Raw genomic sequence first — 22791 nt, forward strand, 5'->3', positions numbered from 1 at the left:
TAACGTATTGAAGGTGGTAGTATAACATATTCTTTCATATTCTTTGTGAGAAGTTCCTGTATGGTTCAACAGTCATCAACTTCCTGTTCAACTTCCTGACTTCCTGTTGAATCTGCAGACGTGTTGCTGTGCGTTTTGTTGCTGTGCGTTTTGCTGCCAACTTTACTTTACTTTACTTTGCCAGCTGACAACTTTACGTTTTTTGTTTTGTTTTTGTTTTTAATTACCGTTTATATTTTTAGTTTTTCCATCGCAACTTTTTTCCCTCATTCAACTTTTTCACTCCGGACGCTTTATCTGGACATGGTTCGTCAACACCTTCAACAGCCGAAGCTAAGTAGTAACATTAACATGATGTCTTCTAATTGCAGTCGCTGTACTCATAATATACAGGAGAACGATCGCCTTACGGCGAGAATAGCTGTGCTACAAGCCCAGCTTCAGACGCAATCGTTAGGCAAGGGTAATTTCAGTGTAGGAAAGGAAGAAACAGCGTCTGTGCCACCAGTAAGTACAGATAGTAACGTTAGTATAAATCCCCCCGCACAGTCCCCGCAGCCGGACAACTTTCTCATGGCTTCTGGAGGGAAATGCTGTTGGAATGCTCAACCGGTGTCGCTCATTCAGCCGACAGAAACTTTCAACCGGTTTTCCCCATTATGTAGCGAGTCGGAGTCTGAGTCTGAGTCTTCTCTTGTCTCTACTCCTCCCGTTACGGGGTCTGAGACGCCGAAGGCTCCCACCATTAGCTCTGACAAATTGAAAACCCTAGTCATTGGCGACTCCATTACCCGCAGTATTAGACTTAAAACGAATCACCCAGCGATCATACACTGTTTACCAGGGGGCAGGGCTACCGACGTTAAGGCTAATCTAAAGATGGTGCTGGCTAAAGCTAAATCTGGCGAGTGTAGAGAGTATAGAGATATTGTTATCCACGTCGGCACCAACGATGTTAGGATGAAACAGTCAGAGGTCACCAAGTGCAACATAGCTTCAGCGTGTAAATCAGCTAGAAAGATGTGTCGGCATCGAGTAATTGTCTCTGGCCCCCTCCCAGTTAGGGGGAGTGACGAGCTCTACAGCAGAGTCTCAGCACTCAATCGCTGGTTGAAAACTGTTTTCTGCCCCTCCCAAAAGATAGAATTTGTAGATAATTGGCCCTCTTTCTGGGACTCACCCACAAACAGGACCAAGCCTGACCTGCTGAGGAGTGACGGACTCCATCCTAGCTGGAGGGGTGCTCTCATCTTATCTACCAACAAAGATAGGGCTCTAACTCCTCTAGCCCCACAATGAAATAGGGTGCAGGCCAGGCAGCAGGCTGTTAGCCAACCTGCCAGCTTAGTGGAGTCTGCCAATAGCACAGTCAGTGTAGTCAGCTCAGCCATACCCATTGAGACTGTGTCTGTGCCTCGACCTAGGTTGGGCAAAACTAAACATGGCGGTGTTCGCCTTAGCAATCTTATTAGGATAAAGACCTCCTCCATTCCTGCCATTATTGAAAGAGATCGTGATACCTCACATCTCAAAATAGGGTTACTTAATGTGAGATCCCTCACTTCAAAGGCAGTCATAGTCAATGAACTAATCACTGATCATAATCTTGATGTGATTGGCCTGACTGAAACATGGCTTAAGCCTGATTAATTTACTGTGTTAAATGAGGCCTCACCTCCTGGTTACACTAGTGACCATATCCCCCGTGCATCCCGCAAAGGCGGAGGTGTTGCTAACATTTACGATAGCAAATTTCAATTTACAAAAAAAAAAATGGCGTTTTCATCTTTTGAGCTTCTAGTCATGAAATCTATGCAGCCTACTCAATCATTTTTTATAGCTACTGTTTACAGGCCTCCCGGGCCATATACAGCGTTCCTCTCTGAGTTCCCTGAATTCCTATCGGACCTTGTAGTCATAGCAGATAATATTCAAATTTTTGATGATTTTAATATTCATATGGAAAAGTCCACAGACCTACTCCAAAAGGCTTTCGGAGCCATCATCGACTCAGTGGGTTTTGTCCAACATGTCTCTGGACCTACTCACTGCCACAGTCATACTCTGGACCTAGTTTTGTCCCATGGAATAAATGTTGTAGATCTTAATGTTTTTCCACATAATCCTGGACTATCGGACCACCATTTTATTACGTTTGCAATCGCAACAAATAATCTGCTCAGACCCCAACCAAGGAGCATCAAAAGTCGTGCTACAAATTCTCAGACAACACAAAAATTCCTTGATGCCCTTCCAGACTCCTTCTGCCTACCCAAGGACGTCAGAGGACAAAAATCAGTTAACCACTTAACTGAGGAACTCAATTTAACCTTGCGCAATACCCTAGATGCAGTTGCACCCCTAAAAACGAAAAACATTTGTCATAAGAAACTAGCTCCCTGGTATACAGAAAATACCCGAGCTTTGAAGCAAGCTTCCAGGAAATTGGAACGGAAATGGCGCCACACCAAACTGTAAGTCTTCCGACTAGCTTGGAAAGACAGTACCGTGCAGTACCGAAGAGCCCTCACTGCTGCTCGATCATCCTACTTTTCCAACTTAATCGAGGAAAATAAGAACAATCCAAAATTTATTTTTGATACTGTTGCAAAGCTAACTAAAAAGCAGCATTCCCCAAGAGAGGATGGCTTTCACTTCAGCAGTAATAAATTCATGAACTTCTTTGAGGAAAAGATCATGACCATTAGAAAGCAAATTACGGACTCCTCTTTGAATCTGCGTATTCCTCCAGGGCTTAGCTGTCCTGGATCTGCACAGCTCTGCGAGGGCCTGGGATTGGGAGAGACACTTAAGTGTTTTAGTACTATATCTCTTGACACAATGATGAAAATAATCATGGCCTCTAAACCTTCAAGCTGCATACTGGATCCTATTCCTACTAAACTGCTGAAGGAGCTGCTTCCTGTGCTTGGCCCTCCTATGTTGAACATAATAAACAGCTCTCTATCCACCGGATGTGTACCAAACTCACTAAAAGTGGCAGTGATAAAGCCTCTCTTGAAAAAGCCAAACCTTGACCCGGAAAATATAAAAAACTATCGGCCTATATCGAATCTTCCATTCCTCTCAAAAATTTTATAAAAAGCTGTTGCGCAGCAACTCACTGCCTTTCTGAAGACAAACAATGTATACGAAATGCTTCAGTCTGGTTTTAGACCCCATCATAGCACTGAGACTGCACTTGTGAAGGTGGTAAATGACCTTTTAATGGCGTCAGACCGAGGCTCTGCATCTGTCCTCGTGCTACTAGACCTTAGTGCTGCCTTTGACACCATCGATCACCACATTCTTTTGGAGAGACTGGAAACCCAAATTGGTCTACACGGACAAGTTCTGGCCTGGTTTAGATCTTACCTGTCGGAAAGATATCAGTTTGTCTCTGTGAATGGTCTGTCCTCTGACAAATCAACTGTACATTTCGGTGTTCCTCAAGGTTCCGTTTTAGGACCACTATTGTTTTCACTATATATTTTACCTCTTGGGGATGTTATTCGAAAACATAATGTTAACTTTCACTGCTATGCGGATGACACACAGCTGTACATTTCAATGAAACATGGTGAAGCCCCAAAATTGCCCTCGCTAGAAGCCTGTGTTTCAGACATAAGGAAGTGGATGGCTGAAAACTTTCTACTTTTAAACTCGGACAAAACAGAGATGCTTGTTCTAGGTCCCAAGAAACAAAGAGATCTTCTGTTAAATCTGACAATTCATCTTGATGGTTGTAAAGTCGTCTCAAATAAAACTGTGAAGGACCTCGGCGTTACTCTTGACCCTGATCTCTCTTTTGACGAACATATCAAGACTGTTTCAAGGACAGCTTTTTTCCATCTACGTAACATTGCAAAAATCAGAAATTTTCTGTCCAAAAATGATGCAGAAAAATTAATCCATGCATTTGTTACTTCTAGGTTGGACTACTGCAATGCTCTACTTTCCGGCTACCCGGATAAAGCACTAAATAAACTTCAGTTAGTGCTAAATACGGCTGCTAGAATCCTGACTAGAACCAAGAAATTTGATCATATTACTCCAGTGCTAGCTTCCCTACACTGGCTTCCTGTTAAGGCAAGGGCTGATTTCAAGGTTTTACTGTTAACCTATAAAGCGTTACATGGGCTTGCTCCTACCTATCTTTCCGAGTTGGTCCCGCCGTACATACCAATACGTACGCTACGGTCACAAGACGCAGGCCTCCTAATTGTCCCTAGAATTTCTAAGCAAACAGCGGGAGGCAGGGCTTTCTCCTATAGATCTCCATTTTTATGGAACAGTCTGCCTACCCATGTGAGAGACGCAGACTCGGTCTCAACCTTTAAGTCTTTACTGAAGACTTATCTCTTCAGTAGGTCATATGATTGAGTGTAGTCTGGCCCAGGAGTGTGAAGGTGAACGGAAAGGCTCTGGAGCAACGAACCGCCCTTGCTGTCTCTGCCAGGCCGGTTCCCCTCTCTCCACTGGGATTCTCTGCCTCTAACCCTGTTACAGGGGCTGAGTCACTGGCTTGCTGGTGCTCTTTCATGCCGTCCCTAGGAGGGGTGCGTCACTTGAGTGGGTTGAGTTACTGATGTGATCTTCCTGTCTGGGTTGGCGCCCCCCCTTGGTTTGTGCTGTGGTGGAGACCTTTGTGGGCTATACTCGGCCTTGTCCCAGGATTGTAAGTTGGTGGTTGAGGATTTCCCTCTAGTGGTGCGGGGGCTGTGCTTTGGCAAAGTGGGTGGGGTTATATCCTTCCTGTTTGGCCCTGTCCGGGGGTTTCTTCGGATGGGGCCACAGTGTCTCCTGACCGCTCCTGCCTCAGCCTCCAGTATTTATGCTGCAGTAGTTTATGTGTCGGGGGGCTAGGGTCAGTTGGTTATACCTGGAGTACTTCTCCTGTCTTATCCAGTGTCCTGTGTGAATTTAAGTATGCTCTCTCTAATTCTCTCGTTCTCTCTTTCTCTCTGAGAACCTGAGCCCTAGGACCATACGTCAGGACTACCGGGCATGCTGACACCTTGCTGTCCCCAGTCCTTCTGGCCTTGCTGCTATTCCAGTTTCAACTGTTCTGCCTGCGGTTACGAAACCCCTACCTGTCCCAGACCTGCTGTTTTCAACTCTTAATGATCGGCTATGAAAAGCCAACAGATTTATTCCTGATTATTATTTGACCATGCTTGTCATTTATGAACATTTTGAAAATCTTGGCTCTCTCTAATTTTCTCCTTCTCTCTTTCTTTCTCTCGGAGGACCTGGGCCCTGGGACCATGCGTCGGGACTGTCGCCCGTGGTGACTCCTTGCTGTCCCCAGTCCGCCTGGCCTTGCTGCTATTCCAGTTTCAGCTGTTCTGCCTGTGGTTATGGAACCGCCACCTGTCCCAGACCTGTTGTTTTTCAACTCTTAATGATCAGCTATGAAAAGCCAACTGAAAATTATTCATGATTATTATTTGACCATGCTTGTCACTTATGAACATTTTTGAACATCTTGGCATAGTTCTGTTATAATCTCCACCCGGCACAGCCAGAAGAGGACTGGCCACCCCTCATAGCCTGGTTCCTCTCTAGGTTTCTTCCTAGGTTTTGGCCTTTCTAGGGAGTTTTTCCTAGCCACCGTGCTTCTACACCTGCATTACTAGCTGTTTGGGGTTTTAGGCTGGGTTTCTGTACAGCACTTCGAGATATTAGCTGATGTACGAAGGGCTATATAAAATAAAATTGAATTGAATATTGGAGGTGGTGGTATAACATATTGAAGGTGGTGGTATAACGTATTGAAGGTGGTGGTATAACGTATTGAAGGTGGTAGTATAACATATTGAAGGTGGTGGTAAAAGGTGGTGGTATAACGTATTGAAGGTGGTGGTATAATGAATTGAAGGTGGTGGTATAACATATTGAAGGTGGTGGTATAACGTATTGAAGGTGGTGGTATAACGTATTGAAGGTGGTGGTATAACGTATTGAAGGTGGTGGTACAACGTATTGAAGGTGGTGGTATAACGTATTGAAGGTGGTGGTATAATGAATTGAAGGTGGTGGTATAACGTATTGAAGGTGGTGGTATAACGTATTGAAGGTGGTAGTATAACATATTGAAGGTGGTGGTATAACGTATTGAAGGTGGTGGTATAACCTATTGAAGGTGGTGGTATAACATATTGAAGGTGGTGGTGTAACGTATTGAAGGTGGTAGTATAACATATTGAAGGTGGTGGTATAACGTATTAAAGGTGGTGGTATAACATATTGAAGGTGGTGGTATAACATATTGAAGGTGGTGGTATAACATATTGAAGGTGGTGGTATAACATATTGAAGGTGGTGGTATAACGTATTAAAGGTGGTGGTATAACGTATTGAAGGTGGTGGTATAACGTATTGAAGGTGGTGGTATAACGTATTGAAGGTGGTGGTATAACATATTGAAGGTGGTGGTATAACGTATTGAAGGTGGTGGTATAACGTATTGAAGGTGGTGGTATAATGAATTGAAGGTGGTGGTATAACATATTGAAGGTGGTGGTATAACATATTGAAGGTGGTGGTATAACATATTGAAGGTGGTGGTATAACGTATTGAAGGTGGTGGTATAACGTATTGAAGGTGGTGGTATAACATATTGAAGGTGGTGGTATAACATATTGAAGGTGGTGGTATAACATATTGAAGGTGGTGGTATAACGTATTGAAGGTGGTGGTATAACGTATTGAAGGTGGTGGTATAGCATATTGAAGGTGGTGGTATAACATATTGAAGGTGGTGGTATAACATATTGAAGGTGGTGGTATAACATATTGGAGGTGGTGGTATAACGTATTGAAGGTGGTGGTATAACATATTGGAGGTGGTGGTATAACATATTGGAGGTGGTGGTATAACGTATTGAAGGTGGTGGTATAACATATTGAAGGTGGTGGTATAACCTATTGAAGGTGGTGGTATAACGTATTGAAGGTGGTGGTATAACATATTGAAGGTGGTGGTATAACGTATTGAAGGTGGTGGTATAACATATTGAAGGTGGTGGTATAACATATTGGAGGTGGTGGTATAACGTATTGAAGGTGGTGGTATAACATATTGAAGGTGGTGGTATAGCATATTGAAGGTGGTGGTATAGCATATTGAAGGTGGTGGTATAACATATTGAAGGTGGTGGTATAGCATATTGAAGGTGGTGGTATAACATATTGAAGGTGGTGGTATAACATATTGAAGGCGATGGTATAACATATTGAAGGTGGTGGTATAACATATTGAAGGTGGTGGTTCAATGTATTGAAGGTGGTGGTATAACGTATTGAAGGTGGTGTTATGACATATTTTAGGTGGTGTTATGACATACAGTGCCTTCAGAAAGTATTCATACCCCTTAACTTATTCCACATTTTATTGTCAAAGCCAAAATTCACAATGGATTAAATACATTTTTTTCTCTCTCACCAATTACACACAATGCCCCATAATGACAAAGTGAAAACATGTTTTTGAAATTTTAACAAAATTATTGAAAATGAAAATGAAATATTTAATTTACATAATTATTCAAACCCCTGAGTAAATACTTTGTAGAAGCATATTTGGCAGCGATTACAGCTGTGAGTCTTTCTGGGTAAGTCTCTAAGAGCTTTGCACACCTGAATTGTGCAACATTTTCCAAAGATTTTTTTCTAAATTCTTCAAGCTCTGTCAAATTGGTTGTTGATCATTGCTAAACAACCATTTTCAGATCTTGCCATTGATTTTCAAGTAGATTTAACTCCACAGTCCATAACGATTACAAACATACCCTTAACATGATGCAGCCACCACTATGCTTGAAAATATGGAGAGTGGTACTCAGTAATGTGTTTGGTGCAAATCCAATACAACATAACACTTAGTTTTCAGGACAAAAAGTGAATTGATTTGCCAATTTTTTGTGATAATGTTTTGGAATATTATTATTGTGTACAGGCTTCCTTCTTTTCACTCTGTCAATTAGGTTAGTATTGTGGAATAACTACAGTGTTGTTGATCCATCATCAGTTTTCTCCTATGACAGCCATTAAACTCTTCAACTGTTGTAAAGTCACCTCCCTGGTCTTTGTGATTGCATCTGTGTTTGAATTCATTACTCGACTGAGGTCCATATTAGTGGACCGATATAGCGTCTGTAGCGTGGGGAAAAATATTTTTAAAATAAAAATGTATACAAAAAAAATACAAAATATGCAGCACCCTCAAACTACTGTACTTCCCTTGGCTATAGGCTGTAAAGCAACAACATGTGGTCAAGTCAAGGGGTGTGAATACTTTACATACACTCAATTAGTATTTGGTAGCATTGCCTTTAAATTGTTTAACTTGAGTCAAACGTTTCCGGTAGCCTTCCACGAGCTTCCCACAATAAATTGGGTGCATTTTGGCCCATTCCTCCTGACAGAGCTGGTGTAACTGAGTCAGGTTTGTAGGCCTCCTTGCTCGCACACGCTTTTCAGTTCTGCCCACACATTTTCTATAGGATTGAGGTCAGGGCTTTGTGATGGCCACTCCAATACCTTGACTTTGTTGTCCTTAAGCCATTCTGCCACAACTTTGGAAGTATGCTTGGGGTCATTGTCCATTTGGAAGACGCATTTGCGACCAAGCAGATGTCTTGAGATGTTGCTTCAATATATCCACATAATTGTACTCCCTCATGATGCCATCTATTTTGTGAAGTGCACCAGTCCCTCCTGCAGCAAAGCACCCCCACAACATGATGCTGCCACCCCCGTGCCTCATGGTTGGGATGGTGTTCTTCGGCTTGCAAGCATCCCCCCTTTTTCCTCCAAACATAACGACGGTCATTATAGCCAAACAGTTCTATTTTTGTTTCATCAGACCAGAGGACATTTCTCCAAAAAGTACGATCTTTGTCCCCATGTGCAGTTGCAAACCGTAGTCTGGCTGTTTTATGGCGGTTTTGGAGCAGTGGCTTCTTCTTGCTGAGTGGCCTTTCAGGTAATGTCGATATAGGATTAGTTTTACTGTGGATATAGACACTTTTGTACCTGTTTTCTTCAGCATCTTCACAAGGTCATTTGCTGTTGTTCTGGGATTGATTTGCACTTTTTGCACCAAAGTACTTTCATCTCTAGGAGACAGAACGTGTCTCCTTCCTGAGTGGTTTGACGGCTGCGTGGTCCCATGGAGTTTATACCTGCGTACTATTGTTTGTATAGATGAACGTGGTACCTTCAGGCGTTTGGAAATTGCTCCCAAGGATGAACCAGACTTGTGGAGGTCAAAAAAAAAATGCAGAGGGCTTGGCTGACTTCTTTTGAATTTCCCATGATGGCAAGCAAAGAGGCACTGAGTTTGAAGGTAAGCCTTGAAATACATCCACAGGTACACGTCCAATTGACTCAAATGATGTCAATTAGTCTATCAGAAGCTTCTAAAGCCGTGACATCATTTTCTGGAATTTTCCAAGCTGTTTAAAGGCACAGTCAACTTAACCTTTCTCGCCCCGGGGTTCCGCTAGCGGAACACCCACAACATTCCGCTGCGAAATTCAAAAATATATTTTAGAAATATTTAACTTCCACACATTAACAAGTCCAATACAGCAAATGAAAGGTAAACATCTTGTGAATCCAGCCAACATATCCGATTTTTGAAATGTTTTACAGCGAAAACACAATATATATTTATGTTAGTTCACCACAATAGCCAAACACACAACGCCATGTTTTCACTGCAAACATAGCTTTCACAAAACCCACAAATAGAGATAAAATTAATCACTAACCTTTGAACAACGTCATCAGATGACAGTCTCATAACATCATGTTAAACAATACATTTATGTTTTGTTCGAAAATGTGCATATTTATAGGTATAAATCGTAGTTTTACACTGCAGCCACCGTCACAAATAGCACCAGAACAGCCAGAATAATTACAGAGAGCAACGTGAAATACATAAATACTCATCATAAAACATTTATGAAAAATACATCTTGTACAGCAAATGAAAGATAAACATCTTGTGAATCCAGCCAATATTTCCGATTTTTTAAGTGTTTTACAGCAAAAACACAATATATATTTATGTTAGCTCACCAAAATAGCCAAACACACAACGCCATTTATTCACCGCTAACATAGCTTTCACAAAACCCACAAATACAGATAAAATGAATCACTAACCTTTGAACAACTTCATCAGATGACAGTCTTATAACATCATGTTATACAATACATTTATGTTTTGTTCGAAAATGTGCATATTTATAGCTACAAATCCTGGTTTTACATTGTGAATACGGCGCCATAATGCACCAAATTGTCAAGAGAAATTTTGGACAGTCACGTAATCTAACCAAAAAACTCATTATAAACTTTACTAAAAAATACATGTTGTACAGCAAATGAAAGATACACTAGTTCTTAATGCAACCGCTGTGTTAGATTTAAAAAAATAACTTTAGTACAAAGTACAGCATGCAATATTCTGAGACAGTGCCCAGCAATTCTCCGCCATGTTGGAGCCAACATATTCCACAAAATTACGAAATAACATCATAAATATTCTCTTACCTTTGATGATCTTCCATCAGAATGTAGTGCAAGGAGTCCTAGTTCCACAATAAATCGTTGTTTTGTTTTAGAATGTCCATTTCTTCTGTCGAATTAGCAACTTTGGCTAGCATTGTGGAGGGCACATGTCCATCAACTCTTGGCGCATGGAACGAAAAATTCCAAAAGTCACAATAAACGTTGAATAAACTGGTCAAACTCAGTTGAAAATCCATCTTTATGATGTTTTTCTCATATGTATCCAATAAATTCCAAGACGGAGCATTTCGTTGTGTATACCTAACGCATTTCAGAAGGCAATGTGGGGTTCCATGGTGCGCTGCTAAATACTGCCAATAGGGCGGACCTGTCACTCCAAAAGCTCTCATTCGGTCTCACATCAAGCTACACACCCCATTCAACATTCTGCTGCCTGTTGACATCTAGTGGAAGGCGTATGAAGTGCATACAGATCCATAAATATAAGGCAATTGAATAGGCAAGGCCTGACACAGAGCCCCATTTTCAGAATTTTCACTTCCTGTTTGGAAGTTTGCTGCCAAATGAGTTCTGTTTTACTCACAGATATAATTCAAACAGTTTTAGAAACTTCAGAGTGTTTTCTATCCAATAGTAATAATAATATGCATATTGTATGATATAGAACAGAGTACGAGGCAATTTAATTTGGCCACGATTTTTTCCCAAAGTGAAAATAGCGGCCCCTATTCACTAAGAGGTTAATGTATGTGAACTTCTGACCCACTGGAATTGTGATTAAGTGAATTATAAGTGAAATAATCTGTCTGTAAACAATTGTTGGAAAAATGACTTGTGTCATGCACAAAGGAGATTTACTAACCGACTTGCCAAAATGATAGTTTGTTAACAATACATTTGTGGAGTGGTTGAAAAACGAGTTTTAATGACTCCAAGCTAAGTGTATGTAAACTTCCGACTTCAACTGTAGATGCGTGTAGCCTACTTGGACACTCTGAACAGCCTGAAGCCTCAAGGCTCTTCTCGCAGGCCTTATTTGCCAATGTGGGAGCATTATGAACCATAGGTCGTGTTTACATTTACTGTGCCTTCGGAAAGTATTCAGTCCCCTTGATTAAAAAAATAAGAATCCTCAGCAATCTACACAAAATATCATATAATGACAGAGCAAAAACAGATTTTTAGGAATTTTTCAAATGTATTAATAACAAAAAGACCTCATATTCGTACAGTACCAGTCAAAAGTTTTTCTTTCTTTTTTTTTTACTATTTTCTACATCGTAGAATAATAGTGAAGATGTCAAAACTTTGAAATAACAGAAATGAATTATGTTGTAAACTAAAAAAGTGTTGAACAAATCATTATATATTTTAGTTTTTAGATTCTTCAAAGTAGCCACCCTTTGCCTTGATGACAGCTTTGCAAACTCTTGGCATTCTCTCAACCAACTTCATGATGTACGCTTTTCCTTCAATCTTGAAGTATTTCCCACATATGCTTAGCACATGTTGGCTGCTTTTCCTTCACTCTGCGGTCCAACTCATCTCAAACCATCTCAATTGGGTTGAAGTCGGGTGATTGTGAAGGCCAGGTCATCTGATGCAGCACTCCATCACTCTCCTTCTTGGTCAAATAACCCGTATACAGCCTGGAGGTTGTTGGAACCGAAACTCTCAAATTCATCAGACCAAAGGACAGGTTTCCACTGGTCTAATGTCCATTGCTCGTGTTTCTTGGCCCAAGCAAGCCTCTTCTTATTATTGGTGTCCTTTAGTAGTGGTTTCTTTGCAGCAACCATGAAATCCTGATTCACGCAGTCTCCTCTGAACAGTTTATGTTGAGATGTGTCTGTTACTTTAACTCTGTTAATCATTTATTTGGGCTGCAATCTGAGGTGCAGTTAACTCTAATGAACTTTTTCCCTTTATTCAGATTACACCTGCTCATTTTCGGTTGTTTGAAAAGGAAATGATCTCCAAAATATCCTTATTCTTTAAACAAGCCTTAGAAAGTTGGTTGCAATTTCAGTTTAATCCACCTGAAAGGACGGAACAAATAGTACAACAAATATTGTGGTTAAATTCAAATATAATAATTGATAAAAAAACTGTATTTATCGAAGAAATGTTTAAAAAAGGTATAATTTTTGTGAATGATATCATAAATAGGACTGGTGGAGTTATGTCACACATGCAGCTAACACAGACATATGGAAAAGTCTGCTCTACCCAAAATTACAACCAATTAATTGCAGCATTACCACAAAAATGGAAGAGGCAAGTAGAAGGGGAAAAAAGTAAGGAACTTGTATGTCGGCCCTGTATTAAAGAACAAAAATGGTTAAAGAAAAGTGTGATAAATAAAAACATATACCAATTTCATTTAAGGACCAAAAAACTAACAGCTGTGCCATACAAATTGCAAAATAGTTGGGAAGAGATTTTCGATGTACCCATTCCATGGCACATGGTTTATGAATTGATACGCAAAACAACGCCGGATTCAAAACTTCGAATTTTTCAATATAAATTACTGTACAAAATTCTTGCAACTAATAGAATGTTATATATATGGGGTATACAATCTTCCCAGCTCTGCAGATTCTGTTGTGAGGAGGCAGAGTCATTAGATCATTTATTTTGGTATTGTCCATATGTAGCTCGTTTTTGGTCACAGGTCCAGGAATGGCTGAAGAATTGCAACATTTGCCTAAAACTAACGCTACAGATAGCAATACTGGGGGATTTGAAAAGCCATAGTCAATCAATCAATAATATAATAATTATTTTGGCAAAGATGTTTATTTTTAATTTACAATCTGTAGAAGCTATGAGAATAGGAAGGTTCAGGTCTTTTGTGAAGCATCACAGCACAGTTGAGAAATGTATGGCAAATAGAAATCCGAAATGGATGATGTTGGAAGATAGATGGGAGGGGTTGGGTGGAGCTGAAGGGTGGGACTAATAACAAGATAAACAATATAGGGCATACGGGATCTGTGAAATGTGTATAGGTGCGGAGCTTTTGTGAAATAGCACAGTTACAAGTGGAAATAAAATTGGATGGACAACAGAAATAGAGGAAGGACTAAGAACAAATAAGAGAGAACTATTGTAAAGTGGACTGTGTCTGTAAGATAGGTATAAGATGTAGAAATTGAAGGTAAAAGCAGAAGTGTTTATAAGTTTACTCCAATTGGGGGATTGGTGGTAGGGTCGCGGGGAATAATAATAAAGGCATATTCTTTAAAAAAGTATGTATGTCTATATAGGTATGTGTATGTATATATGTGTATATGTATGCATACGTATATGGATATATATATTTACCCAAAAAATATGGGGGAATGGAAATGATGCAGACAATTACATTGGAAGCAACATTCTTTCCGCAATATTAAGCTGATCCACCCCTAAAAAAAAAAAAAAAAAAAACTCTAATGAACTTATCCTCTGCAGCAGAGGTAACTGGGTCTTCCTTTCTTGCGGCGGTCCTCATGATAGCCAGTTTCATCATAGCGCTTGATGGTTTTTGCGACTGCACTTGAAAAAACTTTGAAGTTCTTGAAATATTCCACATTGACTAACCTTCATGTCTTAAAGTAATGATGGACTGTCATTTTTCTTTGATTCTTTGAGCTGTTCTTGCCAGATTATAGACCTGGTCTTTTATCAAATAGGGCTATCTTCTGTATACCAACCCTACCTTGTCACAACACAACTGATTGGCTCAAACGCATTAAGAAGGAAAGAAATTCCACAAATTAACTTTTAAGAAGCCACACCTGTTAATTGAAATGCATTCCAGGTGATTACCTCATGAAGCTGGTTGAGAGAATGCCAAGAGTGTGCAAAGCTGTCATCAAGGCACAGGGTGGCTCCTTTGAAGAATCTCAAATATAAAATATATTTTGATTTGTTTCACACTTTTTTGGTTACTACATGTTTCCATATGTGTTATTTCATAGTTTTGATGTCTTCACTATCATTCTACAATGTAGAAAATAGTGAAAATAAAGGAAAACCCTTGAATGAGTAGGTATGTCCATGCTTTTGACTGGTACTGTATGTATTCAGACCTTTTGCTATGAGACTCGAAATTGATCCCATGTCCATCCTGTTTCCTTTGATCATCCTTGAGATTTTTCTACAACTTGGGAGGGGGTGGAGATGGATGGATTTGGTGTGGGGGAGAGAGAAGGAAGAACTTTCAATTTTATGTTTTTGTGACTTGCAAAATGAATGAGTTTTGGACAGTTTAGGAAATGATGTTGAATCATTATTATTCCTTGTTTATCATAATATTTAAGATTCAAAGGGTGGTTATTGGTGAGAATGGAGAGGGGCTTTAGTTGGGGGATTGGGATGGGGTGACTGGGAGGGCATCAGACACTTCTGTTAGGTGTGTGTTAGGTGGCCTCCACACATCCCATTTCAATCTCTCTGTGGACCCACTCTACTCAAGTAGACCCCCACCAGCCACTATACTTTAATTACATTTTTAAGATAATACAAACTGACCACAGTACTTAAGTGACAGTCTTTTTCCAATGTATATATATTGACATAATCCAGAGTTTTTTTGTGGGACATTAGGAGAGGAGTTGGAGATTTAAAAACACCTAAAAAGGCCTCAAGTGCAAAGACGTCCTTTGCTCAGTTTTTGTTGTTGTATTTTTGGTTAACTGTCAGCACAGTCCACATGCCCAGACACACTATACAGTGCATTCGGAAAGGCACACAACAGCCTGCTTGGAGTTTGCCAAAAGGCACCTAAAGACTCTCAGATTCTCTGGTCTGATGAAACCAAGATTAAACTATTTGGTCTGAATGTCAAGCCTCACGTCTGGAGGAAACCTGGCACCATCCCTACGGTGAAGCATGGGGGTGGCAGCATCATGCTGTGGGGATGGGACTGGGAGGCTAGTCAGGATTGAGGGAAGGATGAATGGAGCAAAATATAGAGAGATCCTTAATGAAAACCTGCTGTAGAGTGCTCAGGACCTCAGACTGGGGCGAAGGTTCACATTCCAACAGGACAATGACTCTAAGCACACAGCCAAGACAACGCAGGAGTGGCTTCGAATGCCTCTGAATGTCCTTGTGTCCCAGCCAGATCCCGGATCTCTGGAGAGACCTGAAAATAGCTGTGCATCAACTTTCCCGGCAGGTATCCTAATAGTTAGAGCGTTGGGCCAGTAACTGAATGGTTGCTAGATCGAATCCCAGAGCTGACAAGGTAAAAATCTGCCGTTCTGCCCCTGAACAAGGCAGTTAACTCACTGTTCCTGGGCCGTCGTTGTAAATGAGAATTTGTTCTTAACTGACTTGCCTAGTTAAATAAAGGTTAAATAAAAATAAAAAATCCAACCTGACTGAGCTTGAGAGGATCTCCAGAGAAGAATGGGAGGAACTCCCCAAATACAGGTGAGCCAAGCTTGAAGCGTCATATCCAAGACTCAATGCTGTAATTGCTGCCAAAGGTGCTTTAACAAAGTACTGAGTAAAGGGTCTGAATACTTATTTAAATGTGATATTTCATATTTTTTTATTTTTTATTTGTAATTCATTTCTAACAATAATAAAAATAAAAAAAAACGTGTTATGCTTTTGTCATTATGGGGTATTGTGTGTAGGTTGACGAGGGGAAAATAACAATTTAATCCATTTTAGAATAAAGCTGTAACATAACAAAATGTGTAAAAAGTCATGTGGTCTGAATACTTTCAGAAGGCACTGTGCATTTAACAACACAGCAGCTTTTCAACATGTTTTTATAAACTTCTGTATAACCAAAAATCTATGACAAAGTTGGCTCTTTTTCACTGGGGGTCAATGGGAAAGAACGTTTGTTTTGAGTGAAATTCCTTATTATTACGTTAATATTGACCTGGAGTATCAGTTGAAAGAACCCAACATTTCTAAATTCCATGGAAGTTATTGCATCACAATACCAGCCAATCATTGAGTTTACTAGTCAAATTGCCAGGGTTAGAGAGTCCATACCTGTTCTGTTCATTCTATTTCTATGGGTCAAGAACAGTGTTCTCAGGCTCACCCTCCATAATAATAATAGGCCTACACACCACTAATATACACACACACACGCACATATGTAGTATCAGGCGAGAGATTAGAGACATAGAAGAGATAGAAGGATATACAGTATGGAAGGTATAGGAATATATGAGAGGAAGTCCATACACACCCACACAGTTGGGTAACTGCACCTTGACCGCAAAGTGCTACAGAGGGCGGTGCGAACAGCCCAGTACATCATTTGGGCCGAGCTTCCTGCCATCCAGGACCTTTATATCAGGCGGTGTCAGAGGAAGGCCCGAAAAATAGTCAAAGACTTTTGACACTGCTACTGTCCGACAAACGGTACCGGAGGATCGGCTCTCAGACCAACAGGTTGTGAGATAACTTCTACCCCCAAGCCACAAGACTGCTAAATCGCCAAATGAATAGTACCCCAACGATCTGCACTGACCCTATACACACTCACTAGACTGTATATACACACTCACTCACACTACACTGTCACTCCCAAACAAATTCTTCAAACATTCACATATCGTAACACATACCAACACAACACAAACACTCACACACTTTTACATAATTTGCTGCTGTTACTCTGTGCTTTATTTGACTCTTATCATCAATCATGATGTCTAGTCACCTTTATTTAACTAGGCAAGTCCATTAAGAACAAATTCTTATTTACAGTGACGTCCTACACCGGCCAAACCCGGACGACGCTGGGCCAATTGAGCGCCACCGGGACAATTGAGCACCCAGTCCTATGGGACTCCCAGTCATGGTCGGTTGTGATACAGCCTGGATTTGAACCAGGGTGTCTAGTGACACCTCTAGCACGGAGAGGCAGTGCCTTAGACCGCTGCACCACTCGGGAGCCCTGATGTACAGTAGATATCTATCTCAAATACCTCGTACTTCTGCACATTGATCTGGTACTGGTACTGCCTGTATATAGCTCCATTCTTGTGTAGTTTATTTTGTTCCTCTTGTGTTAGTTACTATCGTTAAACTCTGCTTTGTTGGGAAAGGTTCGTAAGCAAGCATTTCACTGTAAAGTCTACACCAGTTGTATTTGTGTCTGTCTGTGTGTGTGTCTGCTCCATTGAGCCATGTAATAAAACATTTAAAACAAGTTCAGCCTCTCCTCAGTCCCAGAGCTGACCTCACCCTGGCCTGTTCATGGGACAACAGAGCTCCAGCCCGGGAGCCCCAGGTCATCCTGCCTCTCTGTAATAATGCATTGTGTTGACTGTATTGTGTGGAGGAGCTGTTTGTTCAGGGCTGTGCCCAGGAGAGGAGAGGGGACAACGGACACAGAGAGGCAGGGTGACCTGGGGCTGGAGCTCTGTTGTCCCCTGAACAGGCCAGGGTGAGGTCAGCTCTGGGACTGAGGAGAGGCTGAACTCTTTGTGTTTATTGAATGAACTAAGCTCTGACATAGTGTCTCTATTGAGGAAACCTAAACACATTCTGTGTGGTTGTCTATTCCTGATTTGGTCTATGGGTTTAGGGTTGTAATACAATTAGTTCTATAAAACTAAGGCGAACCTCTCACTGCAGAGGGAATACTGCAACTGTACAACTCTCACGCTTGTCTTCAACTTCTGTATGTGGATTGTATTGTTCAGTATTTTAGTTGTGATTTCTATGTAGTTCTGCGGAAGACGAGGCTTTATTGTGGATACAGTGGAATTCAAAGGGTGGATTGTGTAAGTGTTTGTTTATTTGGGAGTGAGTGTGTTTTCTCCTCTGCCTCCCATCTCTACACCACAGCACTGATCCCCTCCATCCCCCACCCTGGCCTTCCCTGATCCTGGGGTTAATGGTCCCGGAGGCCCGGTCCAGACAGGGACACTATCCTGCTGCCCTGCCCCAGCCTCCCCCTCTCTCATCTGGGTCAGTCCACTGAGGATAGGGCCTAGTATAAGATTAATGGAGCTCACCACTAGAGCAAGGTGTACAGTACGTGTGTGAGACATGTTGTTTGTTTGTGTGTGTTTGTAGAGAGAATGAGTCTCTCTGTTTAAGACTTCAGGGGTAAACTCTAATCACTGCATCAGTGGTGTGGTTTGACCAAATTGGACATTTTAGGACTGTGTGTGTGTGTGCGTGTGTGTGTGTGTGTGTGTGAGTGTGTGTGTGTGTGTGTGTGTGTGTGTGTGTGTGTGTGTGTGTGTGTGTGTGTGTGTGTGTGTGTGTGTGTGTGTGTGTGTGTGTGTGTGTGTGTGTGTGTGTGTGTGTGTGTGTGTGTGTGTGCGTGCGTGGATGTTTGTGTGGGTGTGTGTTTATGTAACATATATACAGCTGACACACATGACCTTTATTTAGCAGGTAATTATACGCTCCCATGTGACTCTCTCTCTCTCTCTCCCTACTCCATTCTACTCTCTGACTCTACCCATCTCCTTCTCTCTGCTTCCCCTTTCTCTTTTCTCTCTCTTTCCTCCCCATCTCATTCTCTCTTTACTCCCTCCCTCCCTCCCTGTGTGAAGAGTGCTGTTTCAGCAAGGTCTTCTGTTCATTCTCAAGGTGTCCCCAGTCCGCCTCTCCTCTCCCCAGCTCTCTCTCTCTCTCTTCTTTTTTGAAGGCCCAGTTAATGGATTGGCCTTATATACCTTCCAAATGGAGCTCTCCCAGCCTTAATTCCCTTCCTGATAAAGATCCCCTTTTACCTTCCCTTTCTATAAGTCTCTACCTGATATCAGACACACTGGGAAGGGCAGATGAGCACCACATCCTACCTCTGTGTCCAGACCAGGGGAAAATGGATGCGGGTGAAAGAGAATCAATGTTTTTTCCATTCATGTGTTAGTGAGGGGGAATGAGGGGTCTGTATGGTGGTAAATAGGAGCTATCGGAGTCTTTACCATATATTGGCTGTATAGACAGACACAGTGTCTGTGGTGGGATTGGAGGCTTTCAGCAGCTTTATGGGGACAGGGGGTTATCAGGGGGATCTGGAGAATGGCAGGTATAGCTGTCAAAGCTGTCAGCTCCTCAGAACCTGTGCGACCACACAAACAAACAAACTGAACCCCCCCCACTGGATGATGTCTGGACTTTCTCCATTAGACAGAATACAGGCAGTTTGACCTGCTTGGCTACTGAAGCATGTACTATTGTACTGTATATGCTGCCTGGTGTATTTGAAAAACAACTCTAAAATACTTTTGGTAAAACTACAAATGAGACAACAGAAGTGCTTACATGGGAGATTTTACTGAATAGAAGCTGACCTAACATCTACCCCCCCCCCCCCACACACACACCTCTCTCCATCCTCATATTAAACTCAGAGGCACTGTGGTGTGGTGGCGAAGATAGTGAGGAGAAATTGGGTTAGAGAGAGAGAGAGAGATAGAAAGAGATTGAGAAACCTAATGGCAGCTCCAGCGCCTTCATACATCCTTTACATGTCATCATATCGAAACAGCAATACAACAGGCATAAGCTTTCTATCATACTATCAAAAACTATGCCATTCTTAAATATGTCACATCTACTAGTGTTTTCCCCTCTGGTCCCCCTCAGACACAGAGAGACAGACAGTGGGTTAATCTAGCTGCATGTTTGATGCATTTTTAACGGGCTCTGGACTCTTCGTGTTTCCAGCCAGCTGAAGATCTCATCTGCTATCATTTAATTAGTGCAGGAATCACAGTGCATAATAAAACACTATTAATATACCTCATTCCCTCCTCCCACCACCCCCATCCCCATCTCCTCCTCAGCCACTTACTGAACCACAGGAAAAAAGACTGCATTTTATTTCCTCCCCATTTTCTATTAAAAGAGGGAGAGATTTGTCCAGTAATTATGCTCTCGTTAGGACAGAGAGAATGTTTAAGTGGTGTAAGTAGTATAAAGTGTGTGGCTGGGCTGGCTGGTTGGGCTGAGCTGGGCTGAGCTGGTGGGCTGGGCTGGCTGGCTTGACTGGTTGGCTGACTGGGCTGGGCTGGCTGGGCTGGTGGGCTGGGCTGGTTGGCTGGCTGGGCTGAGCTGGGCTGAGCTGGGCTGGGCTGGCTGGGCTAGTGGGCTGGGCTGGCTGGGCTGGGCTGGGCTGGGCTGGCTGGCTGGCTTGACTGGTTGGCTGGCTGGGCTGGGCTGGGCTGGGCTGGCTGGGCTGGGCTGGGCTGGCTGGCTGGGCTGGGCTGGCTTGGCTGGGCTGGGCTGCCTGGCTGGGCTGGCTTGGCTGGCTGGGCTGGGCTGGGCTGGCTGGCTGGCTGGCTGGGCTGGGCTGGTGGGATGGCTGGCTGGCTGGCTGGCTGGGCTGGGCTGGCTGGGCTGGTGGGCTGGTGGGCTGGCTGGTATTCAGGGTGAAGAGCTGTAGTTATATTTCATCAGAGGACCATTTCTTACTGTACCTACTACTCAGTGTTTGATGGGCAGTGGGCCTTCATGGACCACTGCGTTCAGAGAGATCAGACACACAGAGAGGGTTATAGAGCAAGCCTCCACATTTATTGGGCAGTCAGCCTCTGTGGTCGGAGTTTGTGTGTGAATGGGTGGATGTGTGTGTGGGGGGGGTGGGGGTGGGGGGTTGTATTTTGCCCATCACAGCTTTTCTAAAACATAAATATAAATGAATATTTATCAGCAGGCCAGCGACTTGTGCGTGTGGTGGGAACAGGGGAATAGATTTTTGACCAAATGTGTTTTGGATTTAATTCAACCAATTTTTTTCCTCGCTAGATTTGCATAGAAATCATCTGAGGTGAGAGACATTTAGCAGACGTCCAAGTCCAAGTATTAGAGAAGAACATCTAGGGAGTGAACAACATAGTTTCTGTGTGTATCTCTATCTTTTCTCATGTTCTTATCTCTCTCTCTCTCTCTCTCTCTCTCTCTCTCTCTCTCATTGATGTTTATTCAGATGATGGTCAATAGTAGAAACAGCAGACCGAGAGTGTTGTCAATATGTAGACAGCTCAGTGTTGTAAATGAACCAATGCACAACGGATGATTCACTGGATGTCTGAACACAGCTACCTCTCTAATTTCTCATTTGGAGGCTCATGTGTAGTTGTGTTGTGATCAATAAGTCTGTTCACTTAATGGGGAATTTGATTCCAATAGAATAACACTGGACTTGTGCATTTCGCTTTACTGCATCTCCTAATGTTCTCTGAACTCCACAGCCAAAGAGCTCACAGGAAACCCAATTCCCCAATCTCCCTCTGTGTGTTTCTGTGTCCCCTGTCTGCACTGTGTGACGTTGTCGGCCCCTGTGTGACTTTTCCAAATGGCCCGTTATAATCACCGCTCTGCCATTGACTGTAATGGAATGTGACGATTAGCGCCTTCGTCGCCACGCTAATGGGCCTGACTTTCTGTTGCTGCCTAGGAGCAGTGCATTGTGGGATAGCCTAAATGAGGGTGGCGTGTGACAGAGGGGGGCGGGGGGGTGTGAAGGGGGGTAAAGTGTTCCTCTCCTCCTCTCTCAGGATGAAGACAGGCAGTTAGAGAGACACTTATGGGAACGCCAAATATCTCTTTCTAAATGTCAACGCCAAGAGAGAGCGAGAGAGAGACTGTATCCAGCCCCCTTTGCACTGGCCAAATTTGGTTTAAAGATATACACTATATATACAAAAGTATGTGGACACCCCTTCAAATGAATGGATTTGGCTATTTCAGCCACAACCGTTGCTGACAGGTGTATGAAATCGAGCACACAACCATGCAATCTCCATAGCTAAACATTGGCAGTAGAATGGCCTTACTGAAGAGCTCAGTGACTTTCAACATACCACCGTCATAGGATTCCACCTTTCCAACAAGTCAGTCAAATTTCTGCCCTGCTAGAGTTGCCCTGGTCAACTGTAAGTGCTGTTATTGTGAAGTGGAAACGTGTAAGAGCAACAATGTCTCAGCCGCGAAGTGGTAGGCCACACAAACTCACAGATTGGGACCGCTGAGTGCTGAAGTGTGTAGCGCTGTCCTCGGTTGCAACACTCACTACCGAGTTCCAAACTGCCTTTGGAAGCAACGTCAGCACAATAATTGTTCGTTGGGAGCTTCATGAAATTGGTTTCCATGGCCGAGCAGCCGCACACAAGCCTAAGATCACCATGCACAATGCTAAGCTTCAGCTGGAGTGGTGTAAGGCTCGCTGCCATAATACTCTAGAGCAGTGGAAATGCTTTCTCTGGAATGATGAATTATGCTCACCATCTGGCAGTCCGACAGACAAATCT

General features: G+C 42.4%; 1 pseudogene; it reads left to right on the forward strand.

Moving 5' to 3' along the window:
- The window catches only part of LOC129866960 (WW domain-containing oxidoreductase-like), a 320558-nt pseudogene that overhangs the window by 133055 nt on the left and 164712 nt on the right, over positions 1-22791 (forward strand).

Source organism: Salvelinus fontinalis, chromosome 12 (genome assembly GCF_029448725.1).
Source record: "Salvelinus fontinalis isolate EN_2023a chromosome 12, ASM2944872v1, whole genome shotgun sequence".
Lineage (NCBI taxonomy): Eukaryota > Metazoa > Chordata > Actinopteri > Salmoniformes > Salmonidae > Salvelinus > Salvelinus fontinalis.